The sequence below is a fragment of the Notamacropus eugenii genome, chromosome 4 (genome assembly GCF_028372415.1).
Source record: "Notamacropus eugenii isolate mMacEug1 chromosome 4, mMacEug1.pri_v2, whole genome shotgun sequence".
Taxonomy (NCBI): Eukaryota; Metazoa; Chordata; class Mammalia; order Diprotodontia; family Macropodidae; genus Notamacropus; species Notamacropus eugenii.
Genome location: NC_092875.1, coordinates 316424325 through 316437476, shown reverse-complemented (window position 1 = coordinate 316437476; position 13152 = coordinate 316424325). Strand labels below are relative to the sequence as shown.

The window sequence follows — 13152 nt, the reverse complement described above, 5'->3', positions numbered from 1 at the left end:
AACAGAGATAGGAAAAATGAGAAGAGTTTGAATGAAAGAAAGGATCATGAGTTGGTTTTGGGCATTTTCAATTTGAGATGTCTTTGGTACACCCAGTTTAAAATGTCTAATAGACAGTTAGTGATGTGGGACTGGAGTTTGGAAAAAGAGTAGGTATGGATAGCTGGTGCAGTGGATAGGGTGCTGGGCCTGGAGTCAGGAAAATCTTCTGAGTTCAAATCTGGTCTCAGACAATTACTAGCTATGCGACCCTTGGGTAAGTCACTTAACCCTATTTGGTTTCATTTAGAATTTCCTCATCTATAAAAAATGAGCTGGAGAAGGAAATGGCAAACCACTCCAGTATCTTTGTCAAGAAAATTTCAAAAGGGGTCACAAAGAGTCAGACGTGACTGAAAATGACTCAACAACAACAAATGGATACATAGGATTATAGATTGTGACTAAAAGAAACTTCTGAGGCTTTCTAGCCTACCTTCTTCATTTTTAGATAAGGCAACTGAGGCCTGTGGAAGTTAAGTGATTTGCCCAATGTCATATAAGTGGCAAGGACAAGATTTGAACCCTGGTCCCCTGACTTTAGAGTCAAAATGCTACAAAGTATTAAGAAATGAGTGAGAGAAGTGGAAGAAATAGAAATTGGATTTTTCTATCTTCTCCAAGAAAGGGAGGAGAGGCAGAGGAAAATAGCCTGAGATCATGATAATCTAGTAAGGATTTATTTGTTTGTTTTTAAGGAGACACTTGGTCATATTTCTGAGTAGGGAGAGATGAAAGAAAGGTGAGAGGAAGGAGGAAAGAGAAGAAATATAAGAGAGGAGACAAAAAGAAAAGGGGAAAGTGACAGAGAAACAGATAGAGAGAGACAGAAACAGAGAGAGAGAGAAAGAGAGAGAGAGTAGACAGAGACAGAGAGAAAAGGAGAGAGAGAGGGAGAGGGAGAGAGAGCATAGTAGCAATAATCTGCTGGAGAAAGCAAGTGAGAATAAGAGTGCATGTAGAAAGAAAGCATGGCCATGGTGAAGAGAAGGGCCATTAAAGACCTTGCATAAAAGACTGGAACGAATAAAGAGGGTGTGGAAGATGATGTCAAAAGATTGAGATGAAGAAGAGAGAAGATATGGCCTGGATTTTCTCAGTAAAATATGAAGTGAAGTCCTCAGCTGTGTGAATAAGAAAAAGAGCTACTGTGAAAGCTTTAAAGGAAAAAGGAATGTGAATCAGGTATTGTGTGAAGTGCAATAAAGAATGAATTGTTGGAAATGACTGAAAATGACTAAAGAACAATAAAAAGAACGGATCCATCTTTTGTATAACATTGTTTTGTTCAGTTATTTTAGTTGTGTCCAACTCTTCATGACCCCATTTAAGTTTTTCTTAGCAAAGACACTGGAATGGTTTGCCATTTCCTTCTCCAGCTCATTTTACAGTTGAGGAACTGAGGCAAACAGGGTTAAGTGACTTGCCCAAGGTCACACAGCTAGGAACTTAGGAACTGAGTCCAGATTTGAACTCAGGATGAGTTTTCTTGATTCCAAGCCCAATGCTCTGTCACCTAGCTTCCCAAAGAATTAATTAGGGAGGAGTAAAAAAAAAAATCCCTTGATTCAGTGAGGTTCAGCTGAGACTAAATAACACAAATTTGTTGTGGATAGAGTCAGAACAGTTGTATGATTCTACAGTTCTATTTAGCACCATATGAGAGCAAGCAGATTAGGCATATTGGGGGTGTAGTCCAGGATTGAGGTTTAAGATAGTGAGAACAATGAAAAGAGAAGGGACCAAAGTACTTTTAAGTTTTTGTTAGAGTTGAATTGGTTAACTAAAGGGTAGAGATTGAAAAGCGAGGGTTAGCAAGAGTGATGTAGTCCGGTTATAGCCAGCCACTATATCATGGAGTGGCAACAATGGTCACAAAAGTGGTATAGGAATAAATTTATTCTTAATCATAAATTTACAAAGGGCTCCCCTGTATCAAGATATTTCTTTCACTCTCTTTTTTTCCTTTTTCTTTATTGGATGCTTTGTAGGGGTGTCAGGCATATCTGGTAGTTACACTGTTAAAAAATTCTTTAAAACCCAACCAGAATCAAAATCAGGGCCAGCCCCTAGCTCTGAATCAGAGGGAGAAGGGGAGAAGAGAATCAGAGGGAGAAGGGGAGAAGAGAAACAGAAGGGAAAGGAGAAGGGAGGAGAGGTTGGAACCTTGCTCATATCTCCCAGGTTCCCTTTGTTGTGGCCCAACTCTAAGGGTCAGGGCCACAGGGCTGCCCCCAGGTGGCGCTGACTACATCAACATCCAGGTGTAGATAAGGTCAACAATATAGAAGTGGGGGAGGGCAGCTAACTGTGGTCTAGACATAGATAAAGGTAAACAGAGAAAAGGTGGGAAACAGACTGGTGGTGTCTGCAGAGATCAGTGCTGCTAAGGCAGAAATAGGGAGTTTTGGGAGAGAAAAGTGAAGAGAAGGCAAGGGATGAGGAATATTGCAGTGATGCACAAGCATAGCCCCGGAGTCCAGTCCTGGGTGGCTGGTCGAGGTAGCAGATGGTTTAGTCCCCAGATCAAAGTCCTGCCCCAAACCTATGGTAGCTAGCTCATACACTGTGCATCCTCTTGGTGAGCTGGGGTGCCTAATCCAGCTTGGACTTAAGATATTCTTTATAGGATAGGATTGTCTGCTTCTCACAGACCCAGATCTCCTGGGCAACCTGTTGGATGAGCTGGAAGTTGTGGCTGACTTGCTCATGCTACCCTCAAAATTCTTGATGGCATCAGTCAAAGCATCTATTGTCTCAATGTCTAAATAGTTGGTAGGCTTGTTCAGGAAGAGCCTGTGGGGGTTCTGCCAAACCAGTCAAGCCAGGCACATGCTATCCTTCTGCTTATCTGAAAGGTTCCTGGATTGAGCCCACCTAGGATTCCCAGTTAGGCCATATCGACCAATGATCTTCCTCATTTCCTCTTTCTCTTTGATCTCTGGGTAACATTTCAGCATATATTCTAAGGGGAACAGATGAAAGTACAGTTGATCTTGTAAATGCTGATAATAGTAGCCAATCTTGACATGAGAGTGTTTTCAAATCTTCCCATCTATGGGCAGCAGCTCTCCTGTTAGCAGCTTCAGTAGAGTTGACTTTCCAGCTCCATTGGGTCCTACTAAAGCCACACATATATATCCAGGTCAATTTCAAACTCCAAGTTGTTATAGATGCAGGGCGCATCACCTGTTTACTTGAAGGTCACATGCCACACCATGATGACAGATGGAGGAATCTTCCCACATGGCAGAAAATAAAATGAAAGTGTCTTATCACTGAAAACACTCCCTGTCAGCCATGATGTCATCATCTGCAGTCTTCTCTTTGCTCTGAACCTGCTGGGCCAGCTTGGCACTGCCATGACCAAGTCAAGCAATGCAGTTCTTCATGTGAGCAATCTGATCCTCTTCCCAGTGGAAATGCTTCATCTGATTTTCTTACAGTCCAAATGTGTCTTCACATACCAGTCATAATTACCTCTGCAATGCTTGAGCTTCCAATTATGCATGTAGATGATATTAGTACAAACATCATTCGAGAAATCCTGGGAATGGGAGACAGGGACCAGAATTTGATTGAAGGTATTCAGTTCTTCTTCTAACCAAACACAGGCATCCAGGTCCAGGTCGTTGGTGGGCTCATCAAATAACAGCATGAAGGGCCATATAAAAAGGGCTCCTGCAAGAGCAACTTTCATTCTGCAACCACACACTTTTGAATTTCTTCAGTTGCATGTCAGGTATGAAGCTCAAACCACGTAGAATTCGAGAGGCCCTCATCTCTGCCTTGTCAGCATCCAATTCCTCTAATCATTCATATAACTCCATCGCTTCTCACAATCTGCATTCTCATGGGCAAGTCGTTCAGGCTCTCTTTCTAACATGGCCTGCTCTGTGTCCACCTCCATCACATGCTGCAGGAGTGTCTTGTCACTGGAGGGGCATCTCCCTAGTCAGATGGCAGATATCAATGTGCTCTGAAATAGGTACTTCCCACTTACCAGTGGCAGACAGCAGCATGGATTTTCCAATTCCATTCATACCAATGAGGCCACAGTAATGCCCTGAGTTCAATTCCAGCTTTGTGTTGCTGAGTAATTCCTGACCATGGAGGTGAAGTTAATGATGTGGATGTTAGTGCTATTGGGGGTGAGAGGCCAAAACTCTAGTGACAGCTTGGGCAGTAGCTTTCTTCATTTCAAAATCTTCCAGCTCCTTGGTCAGCAAATCCACTTCTAAGGTTTCTTTGCCATTCATTTCCTCCTTTTTCTCCTGTACCACCTGCGACTCAGTGACAGCATCTCCATTTTTTTCATGCCCCTTTCTGGGCCTCTGCCTGGCTTTGGCAGTTTCCTTCTTAGGTAGATCAGAGGGCATAGCTATCAGTCACAGGTGTTACAGTTATCTCAGTTTAACCAGGCCTTGCTGCTTAGTGTCCTATTAATTTTACTCTTAGAGAAGATAATGAATCAGTGCCAATATTCTTTTTGCTAAAATATAAACCTTTAGAAGATGGCGGAGTAGGACAGATCTGTAGAAACTCTCCCCAATAGCCCATAAAATACCTATAAAAATGACTCTAAACAAATTCTATAGCAGCAGAAGCCACAAAACAACAGAGTGAAAGAGATTTCCAGCCCAGGACAGCCTGGAGGGTCAACTGGAGGCGGGGAGAAGAGGTCTATCGCACCAGGAGTGGTGCAACCCAGCCTTGGCCATGGGATCGGGACTGGAGCTGGCCTCAGGGGGTAGAATCCCCAGGAGCAGCTTCAGTTCCCAAATTACTCAAACCACAAATGCCAAAGACAGTTTTAAAGGTCAGTGAGAAAGCTCTTTCATCTGGGTGAGAAGGGAACACAGCCTGTAGTCCATTTTTGGAGCCCTCAGCCTAAAGACTCTGGGGGAATTGAGTGGTTCATCTGTGTCTCAGTCCTGAGTGGTGGTCCGGGGGTGAGGAAGAGTGTTGGTGGTGGAGCTGGTGGAAGCTCTGGAGAGGGAACCCTATTGGCACATCCTGGGCAGAACAGAGTGCTTATGGTTGCTCACAGACAAGAGCACAGGCCAGGAGAGGAGTAAATTCCTCTCCCTTGATTGTGCTACCTTGGAGGAACTGACAATTTACAAGTCCCCAGAGTATATATTCCTCTTGACAAAGGAATCAAAAGTCAAGTAACTGGGTAGGAAAATGCCCAAAAAAGGGAAAAAAATAAAACTATAGAAGGTTACTTTCTTAGTGAACAGGTATTTTCTCCCATCCTTTCAGATGAGGAAGAACAATGCACAACATCAGAGGAAGACCTAAAAGTCAAGGCTTCTGCATCCAAAACATCCAAAATAAATATGTAATGGTCTCAGGTGATGGAAGAACTCAAAAAGGATTTTGAAATAACACCTTTAAAAGTAGACTAACTCAAATGGCAAAAGAGACCCAAAAAGCCAATGAGGAGAAGAATGCTTTAAAAAGCAAAATTTGCTAAATGGAAAAGGAGGTTCAAAAACTCACTAAAGAAAATAGATCTTTAAAAATTAGAATGGAGTAGATGGAAGGTAATGACTTTATGAGAAATCAAGAAATTACAAAACAAAGCCAAAAGAATCAAAAAGTAGAAGATAATGTGAAATATATCACTGGAAAAACAACTGACCTGGAAAATAGATCCAGGAGAGACAATTTAAAAATTATGGGATGAGCCATGATCAAAAAAAGAGCCTAGACATCATCCCTCATGAAATTATCAAGGAAAACTGCCCTAATATTCTAGAACCAGAAGGTAAAATAAATATTGAAAGAATCCACTGATCACCTCCTGAAGGACATCCAAAAAGGAAAACTCCTAGGAATAATGCAACCAAATTCCAGAGTGCCCAGATCAAAAAGAAAATATTGCAAGCAACTAGAAAGAAACAATTCAAGCACTGTGGAAATACAATCAGGATAACACAGGATCTGGCAGCTTCTACAGGAAGGGATAGCAGGGCTTGGAATATGATATTCCAGAAGTCAAAGAAACTATGATTAAAACCAAGAATCACCTACCCAGCAAAACTGAGTATAATACTTCAGGTAAAAAAATGATCATTCAATGAAATAGAGGACTTTCAAGAATTCTTGATGATAAGACCAGAGCTGAATAGAAAATTTGACTTTCAAACACAAGAATCAAGAGAAGCATGAAAAGATAAATGGGAAAGAGAAATCATAAGAGACTAAAGTGGAACTGTTTACATTCCTACATGGAAAGATAATATCTGTAACTCTTGAAACTTTTCTTAGCATTTGGGTAGTTGGAGGATTATGCACACACACATACATACACACACACACAGAGGGCACAGAGTGAGTAGAATAGGAAGGGATGATATCTAAAAAAAAATAAAGGGGTGATAGAAGAATATACTGGGAGGAGAAAGGGGGAAATGAAATGGGGCAAATTATTTCTCATGAAAGAGGAAAGATGAAGCTTTTTCAAGGGAGGAGAAAGAGGGGAGGTGAGAGGGAAAAAAGTGAAGCTTACTCTCATCACATTTGGCTTAAGGAGGGAATAACATGCAAACTCAATTTAATATGAAATTCTATCTTACACTACAGGAAAGTAGTGGAGAAGGGGATAAATGAGGTGGGAGAGGGCAAATGGGAGGAGGGGAATAATTAGAAGTAAATATTTCTGAGGAGGAACAAGGTCAAAAGAGAGAATAGAATAAGTGGGGGAGGGCAGGATAAGATGGAAGGAAATATAGTTAGTCTTACACAACATGACTATTCTTGAAGTCTTTTGCAAAACTACACATATATAGCCTATATTGAATCGTCTGCAGTCCCAATGGGGATTGGTGGGGAGGGAGGAAGGGAGAGAAGTTGGAACTCAAAGTTTCAGGAACGAATGTTAAGAAATGTTTCTGCATGCAAGTGGGTAATAAGAAATGCAGGTAATGGGGTATAGAAATCTATCTTGCCATACAAGAAAAGAGAGAACACAGGGATAAGAAAAGGGAGGGGTCTGATAGAAGGGAAGGCAGATTTGGGGAAGGGGTAATCAGAATGCACGGTGTTTTGGGGCAGAGGAGGGGAGAGATGGGGAGAAAATTGGAACACAAAATTTTGTGGAAATGAATGTTGAAAACTAAAAATAAATAAACATTAAAAAAATAAAGTCTAAACCTTTATTGTTGTTCAGTCATGGCTTACTGTTCATTACCCCATCTGGGGTTTTCTTGGCAAAGATACTAGATTGGTTTGCCATTTCCTTCTCCAATTTATTTTTAGAAATGAGTAAACTGAGATGAACAGGGTTAAGTGAGTTTCCCAGGATCACCCAGCTAGTAAGTTTCTAAGGCCAGCTTTAAGCTCAGGAAGATAAGTCTTCTTAATTCCAAGCCTGGAATTCAATCAATTGTGCCACCTACAGAGAGGCTTTCCAGGCCTCTCTGAAGTCTTCCTGTTCATCATTTCTTATAGCACAATAGTATTCCATTACATTGATACATCATGATTTATTCAGCCATTCCCCAATTGATGGGCATCCCCTTGATTTCCAGTTTTTGGCCACCACAAAGAGAGTTGCTATAAATATTTTTGTACATGTGGGACCCTTTCCCATTTTTATGATCTTTTGGGGATACAGTCCTATAAGTGGTATTGCTGGGTAAAAGAGTATGCACATTTTTGACGCCTTTTGGGCATAGTTCCAAATTGCTCTCCAGAATTGTTGGATCAGCTCACAGTTCCACCAACAATGAATTAGCATTCCAGTTCTCCAATATCTTCTCCAGCACTTATCATCATCTTGTTTTGTCATATTAGCCAGTCTGATAGGTGTGATGTGGTACCTCAGAGCTGTTTTGATTTGCATCTCTCTAATCAATAGTGATTTTGAGCATTTTTTCTCATGACTATAGATAGCTTTAATTTCTTCCTCTGAAAACTGTCTATTCATATTCTTTGACCATTTATCAAATGGGGAATGACTGGTATTCTTATACATTTGACTCAGTCCTCTATATATTTTAGAAATGAGGCCTTTATCACAGATACTAGTTGCAAAAATTCTTTCCAAGTTTTCTGCTTCTCTCCTAATCTTGGTTGCATTGGGTTTGTGCAAAAACTTTTCAATTTAATGTAATCAAAATTGTCCATTTTGCACTTCATAATGTTTTCTATCTCTTGTTTAGTCAAAAGTTTCTCCATTCTCCATAAACCTGATAAATGCACTATTCCTTGCTCCACTAGTTTGTTTATAGTATCAATCTTTATACCTAGATCGTGTACCCATTTAGACTTTATTCTTGTGTACGGTGTCAGGCATTGATCTAGGCTCAGTTTCTACCACAATGCCTAAATCAAATATTGTCTTGTCTTCCCCATCAAGACAATTAACTCTTTTATAGGAGAAAGAAAATATCTAATAAATTTACTAAAAAAGCTAGCTGAAAAGTAGAATTATATATACAAATTTTGTTCAGAGGTTTTGTTGTTTTTCAAGTAATCAATTCTAAAACTTAAATTCTGTTCTTAAGGGTAGAAAGAAAACTCCTACATGAATATACGTTGTATTAGAGGTTACAATCTCCTAATGCTACTTCCAGATCTATATTTTTTAATCTATAACTATGACTTTTACTCATATTATCATATAGAACTAGCCATGATAGCCTCTGTAAGATTTTGCATTTTCTTTTTATTTTGATGCTACTAAAAGCAGCTTCCAGATGAACTGATGATCTTTCTTACAGATTACTTTTTCATTTATAATAGCAAAAGTATTCAATCAGTATTTCTAATAATGACTTAGAGGTTTCAGTAGTTAGCTTGTGAAAAGAAATCTTCATTTCAAGCAACAGGAATATTTGTAATACCTTACTTCCCTCCCTCTTCAAATTATTTGGATGTTTTTCTTTTTCGTAAGTATATATGCATAAACCATAATTTTGACTACTCTAATGAATAATCCAGAAGCAATATGATAGAATGCTCTCTGTTTTCTGATTCCTCTTCAGTGTTACATCTTTGTTTTTGGCGTGGGAAAGGGGGGTGGTAGGTAAGTCTATTACAAATAAAATGAATTTGCTACAACAAAATTTCTGATGAGATTTTGCTTTGGGTGGGTTTTTGTTATTGTTGGTTTTGTTTTTCATATTTTTCCTAAGACTACATTCAAAACAACCATAAAAACATTCAACGTCTATATACCTAGCTTCAATACTAGTCGTACAATGTTCTTATTTCACAGCATACTAAAAATCTTTAAAACTATTTTTCTTATATTTCAAATAACATAAAATTTCAACTTGAAGCAAAAAATTATTAGTTCAATAACTCTACCTAATCCTGTAAATATGTAAAAATATTTTAATATATAACTTTCAGAATTACTCAAAATTTTCTCTAATCTTCTCTATAATTTGCATTACATTAAATATGAACTCTCTGGCCTAACAGACCTAGCATTCATTCTTATCAACCTAGCCTAATTTTCAGCATTGACTTTAACTGAATATCTTGGGTACAAAATTGATTTGTTGACTCAATTGATTTTTAAATCCTCAATTTATCAAAACTTCAAATTCTGCTTTAAAAAATCCATTCACCCTAGATCACAGGCTTATAAATTTAAAACTGGAATGACCCTAGAAGTCATCTAGTTCATCTCCTTTATTTTAAGGTGAGGAAACCGTTGCCCACATGGGGATATACCTTGGCCAAGGTCAAACAGGTAGTTAACTAGCAGGATACTAAGTCAAATCTGAGTCCTCTGCTTCCAAAGCCATGCTCTTTCTACTACACCACAAATAAGCAAATCTTTCTAACTACATTTTATTCCCTTAGGCAACTGAGTCTACTGTTTGCCTGACTCAAAGAGAGAGCTGAATTGCATATACATGGGCACCCACTATGGTCAGTATGAAAAAGAAGAGTTAGCTTTCTCCCCATAGAAAACAATTTTAGCAGAGCTACTGCAGAGATATGATTATCATGGACTTTTTGGAAAATACGCAAGCCCCAGGTAGTTAGGACCATTGAAATAACCACAATGACAAGGTTATTCCTAAATATATTGATTTGTCCCTAAAAAAAAAAAATCTTTTGGAGGTTACGTAAGCATGCTGCAAATACTCATCAAGACCAAACTGTTGGGGGATATGTCATGATTACATAGTACATCAGTTGAGAATTTTTCAAACCTATGCTTTTTTCTTTGTTTTTCACTTTCCCAAAGACAAGTTGCTTCCAAAATCTCATTAGCTTAGAGAAATCATCAATTTATTGGTAGCAGATTTGTCTCTCTTTCTAAGTAAATAATTTTAGATTTTACTCCATCATTTTCAACTCAGGGTCCTAGAATTAGAGCTGGAGGGAATGTTACAGAATATTAAGTCTCAAAATCTTAATTTTACAAGTGAGGAAACTGTTAAAAGAGGCTAAGATACTTGTACAGGGGTAAATATCCAGAGAAGTACCTGAGCCAGGATTTGAAAATGATATTTTCCTGTAATAATTACTAGTTCTAACTCCTTCAACTTAAGCTGGGAAAATTAAATGTAGGAGGCTGACATTTTGTCATCTTTTTTTCATTTCCAAATTACTTATTGGTTACTATTTAGACACCTTGTAATGATAGGCTAGGAAAAGCTGCAGTAAGTATGAACCTTCCCCCTTCTCTATTTCAATTTCCTTCCCACCAATGGCATTTTAAAAAATGTAATTCCTTAGGCCATCTGGCAAATATTAACTTGCTCAATGAGATTATCCAAGTTATGCCCCTGTACTTCCTAGGAACGAGAGAGAAAAACAACAACAAAGATTCTATTCTGAGAAATGTGAAACCTTTTTTTTTATGATATTTTTGGGTTTAATCCCTTTTCTCACACTCCACAAAATTTGGACTTACACATATATTTTTCTTATGAAATATTCTGCCTTCATTTACTTTAAACTAAATTAAAACAATCAGTATTTCATGTAAAGATATGTTTACTGTTTCATAAACTCTTCCATTCATGAACAAAATCCTTTTTATCTTTAATACAGAAACCATAACTACATTTCCATGTGAACAAATAATATTGTTTTGATGCCATTTTATCCCTCTCAATAAAATTAAAATGGAAGAACATTCCAGATTTATCTTCTCCATCTCTTACTCTATGGTAAATTCACTGACTGTCATTTCACAAATTAGTTTTGTTTCTCCACAGTCACATGAAAAATAGATTTAATAAGGAAAACATGTAACCTTCTGGTAGAAGTCTTCATCACTAAGACACAGAAGTACCAAGCCCAAAACAGTTTTATGGGTAGTACCGTACAGCTTAAGGGCAGCATCACCATTTCCCATAACTAAATTTTGTTATCACAATATACAATTCCATTTCCTAATTTAATCTGTGCCTGTACTCCCAGAATTTTGACCTTTTTACTCTCATTATTTCACAATCTTTTCTTAATCCTAATAAATATTATGGATATATAAATATTACTGATATACCTTCAATCTGAGAAAAAATAAATAAAAATAAATGCATAATTATCTAGGAAAATATGTATTTTTGTATGTAAAAATACATACATACATATACATATGTATATCTATAGATAGATAGATAGGTAGACTCCTATAAGCAAATAATTGTCTTGCATTCAGTATACAATATTTGTATTATAATGTTATGATGTGTAAGCAGTGGTTAACAACATTGCAATACTGGTTTCTCCTAATGTTTTGATTAAATGAGATAACATACTGGAGATAGAATAAGTACTTTACACCAGAGAATATAAACAATTTTACGTTAGAATCAGTACTTAACATAGGAGAGTAAAATGCATTTCTCTTTGAAAATTTCAAAAATTTGGATGGTCATCTAAGTCTGACAAGATAGTTAAATTAGTGAATATTTAATATACTTAAGAATAAATGGATATGAAAAGGAAACACAGATTAGTAAAGAGATAAATGGTTTGTTTTATGTTTTATCACTAGAATTCCTAATAAAGATATATGTGTGAGAAAAAAACTAACATGTATTATGATATTTTCTGTTCTTCAGTCATTTCAGTCATGTTTGGCTGTTTGTGACCCCATTTGGGGTTTTCTTGATAAATCTAAAGGAGTGTTATGCCATTTTCTTCTCTGGCTCATTTTACAGATGAAGAAACTGAGTCAAACAGGGCTAAATAACTTGCCCATTGTCACACAGCTAGTAACTATCTGAGGTCATAGTAGAACTCAAAAAGATGAGTCTTCCTTATTTCACGTCTAGTACTCTATCCACTAGCTGTTTTGTTATACTACCTTACATTTATTTTTCAAGATTTTTTTCTATTAAGCACTTATTCTCCTCTTCCTATGACATCTTTCCCACTGGGATGATGTGTGTGTGTGTGTGTGTGTGTGTGTGTGTGTGTGTGTGTGTGTGTGTGTGTGTGTGATGGAAACATGTAGCAAATATACATAGTCAAGCCAAACAAATGTGCACGTTGGTCATGTCTGGAAATGTTCACCTCATTCTGCATATTTAGTCCATCTCCTCTCTGTCAGGAGGTGAATAATATTTTTCAACTTTGATATTCTGGAATTATGTTTGATCACTACTAGATTACAACGACATAGTATATCAGCATTACAAAGAGCTTTCATACGTATTTTATTTGATTCCCACAAGTAACCCATTTTGCAGGTAAGGAATCTAAAGCTCAGAATATTTGAATCAAGGCTAAAAGGGATCTGAGCTTGCTGTGGGACCATTCACTCATTTACAAGGCACATGACTAATTTCATCACGTCCAGAATCCACTCAGTCTGAACCCTAAGGCAATTCAAAGACTTTGGGAAGACTAAAGGTTCTACAAATGCCAAGAGAATGACATACTTCACTTTTCTACCTGTCCAATTTGTCACTAGGAGGTTGAATCAAAGGGCTTTTAGAAGGATATTGGGCCTGAGTCCCAATAATCAGTGACTTGCAAATACCACAGAGCATTCCACACGATTTTAATTTTTTTTTTAAATTTATAAGCATTCATTTTCTCTTCCCTGTCCCTCTCCCTACTGGGAAAATAAAATGGAAAACGAAACCCTAGTAACAAATATACATAGTTAGATAAAATAAATTC

General features: G+C 37.6%; 1 protein-coding gene and 1 pseudogene across 2 annotated transcripts in view; both read right to left on the bottom strand.

Moving 5' to 3' along the window:
- Positions 1–13152, bottom strand: part of RALYL (RALY RNA binding protein like) — an 800002-nt gene that overhangs the window by 658687 nt on the left and 128163 nt on the right. The window lies entirely within an intron of this gene.
- LOC140498458 (ATP-binding cassette sub-family F member 2 pseudogene) lies at positions 1641–5151 on the bottom strand (annotated as a pseudogene).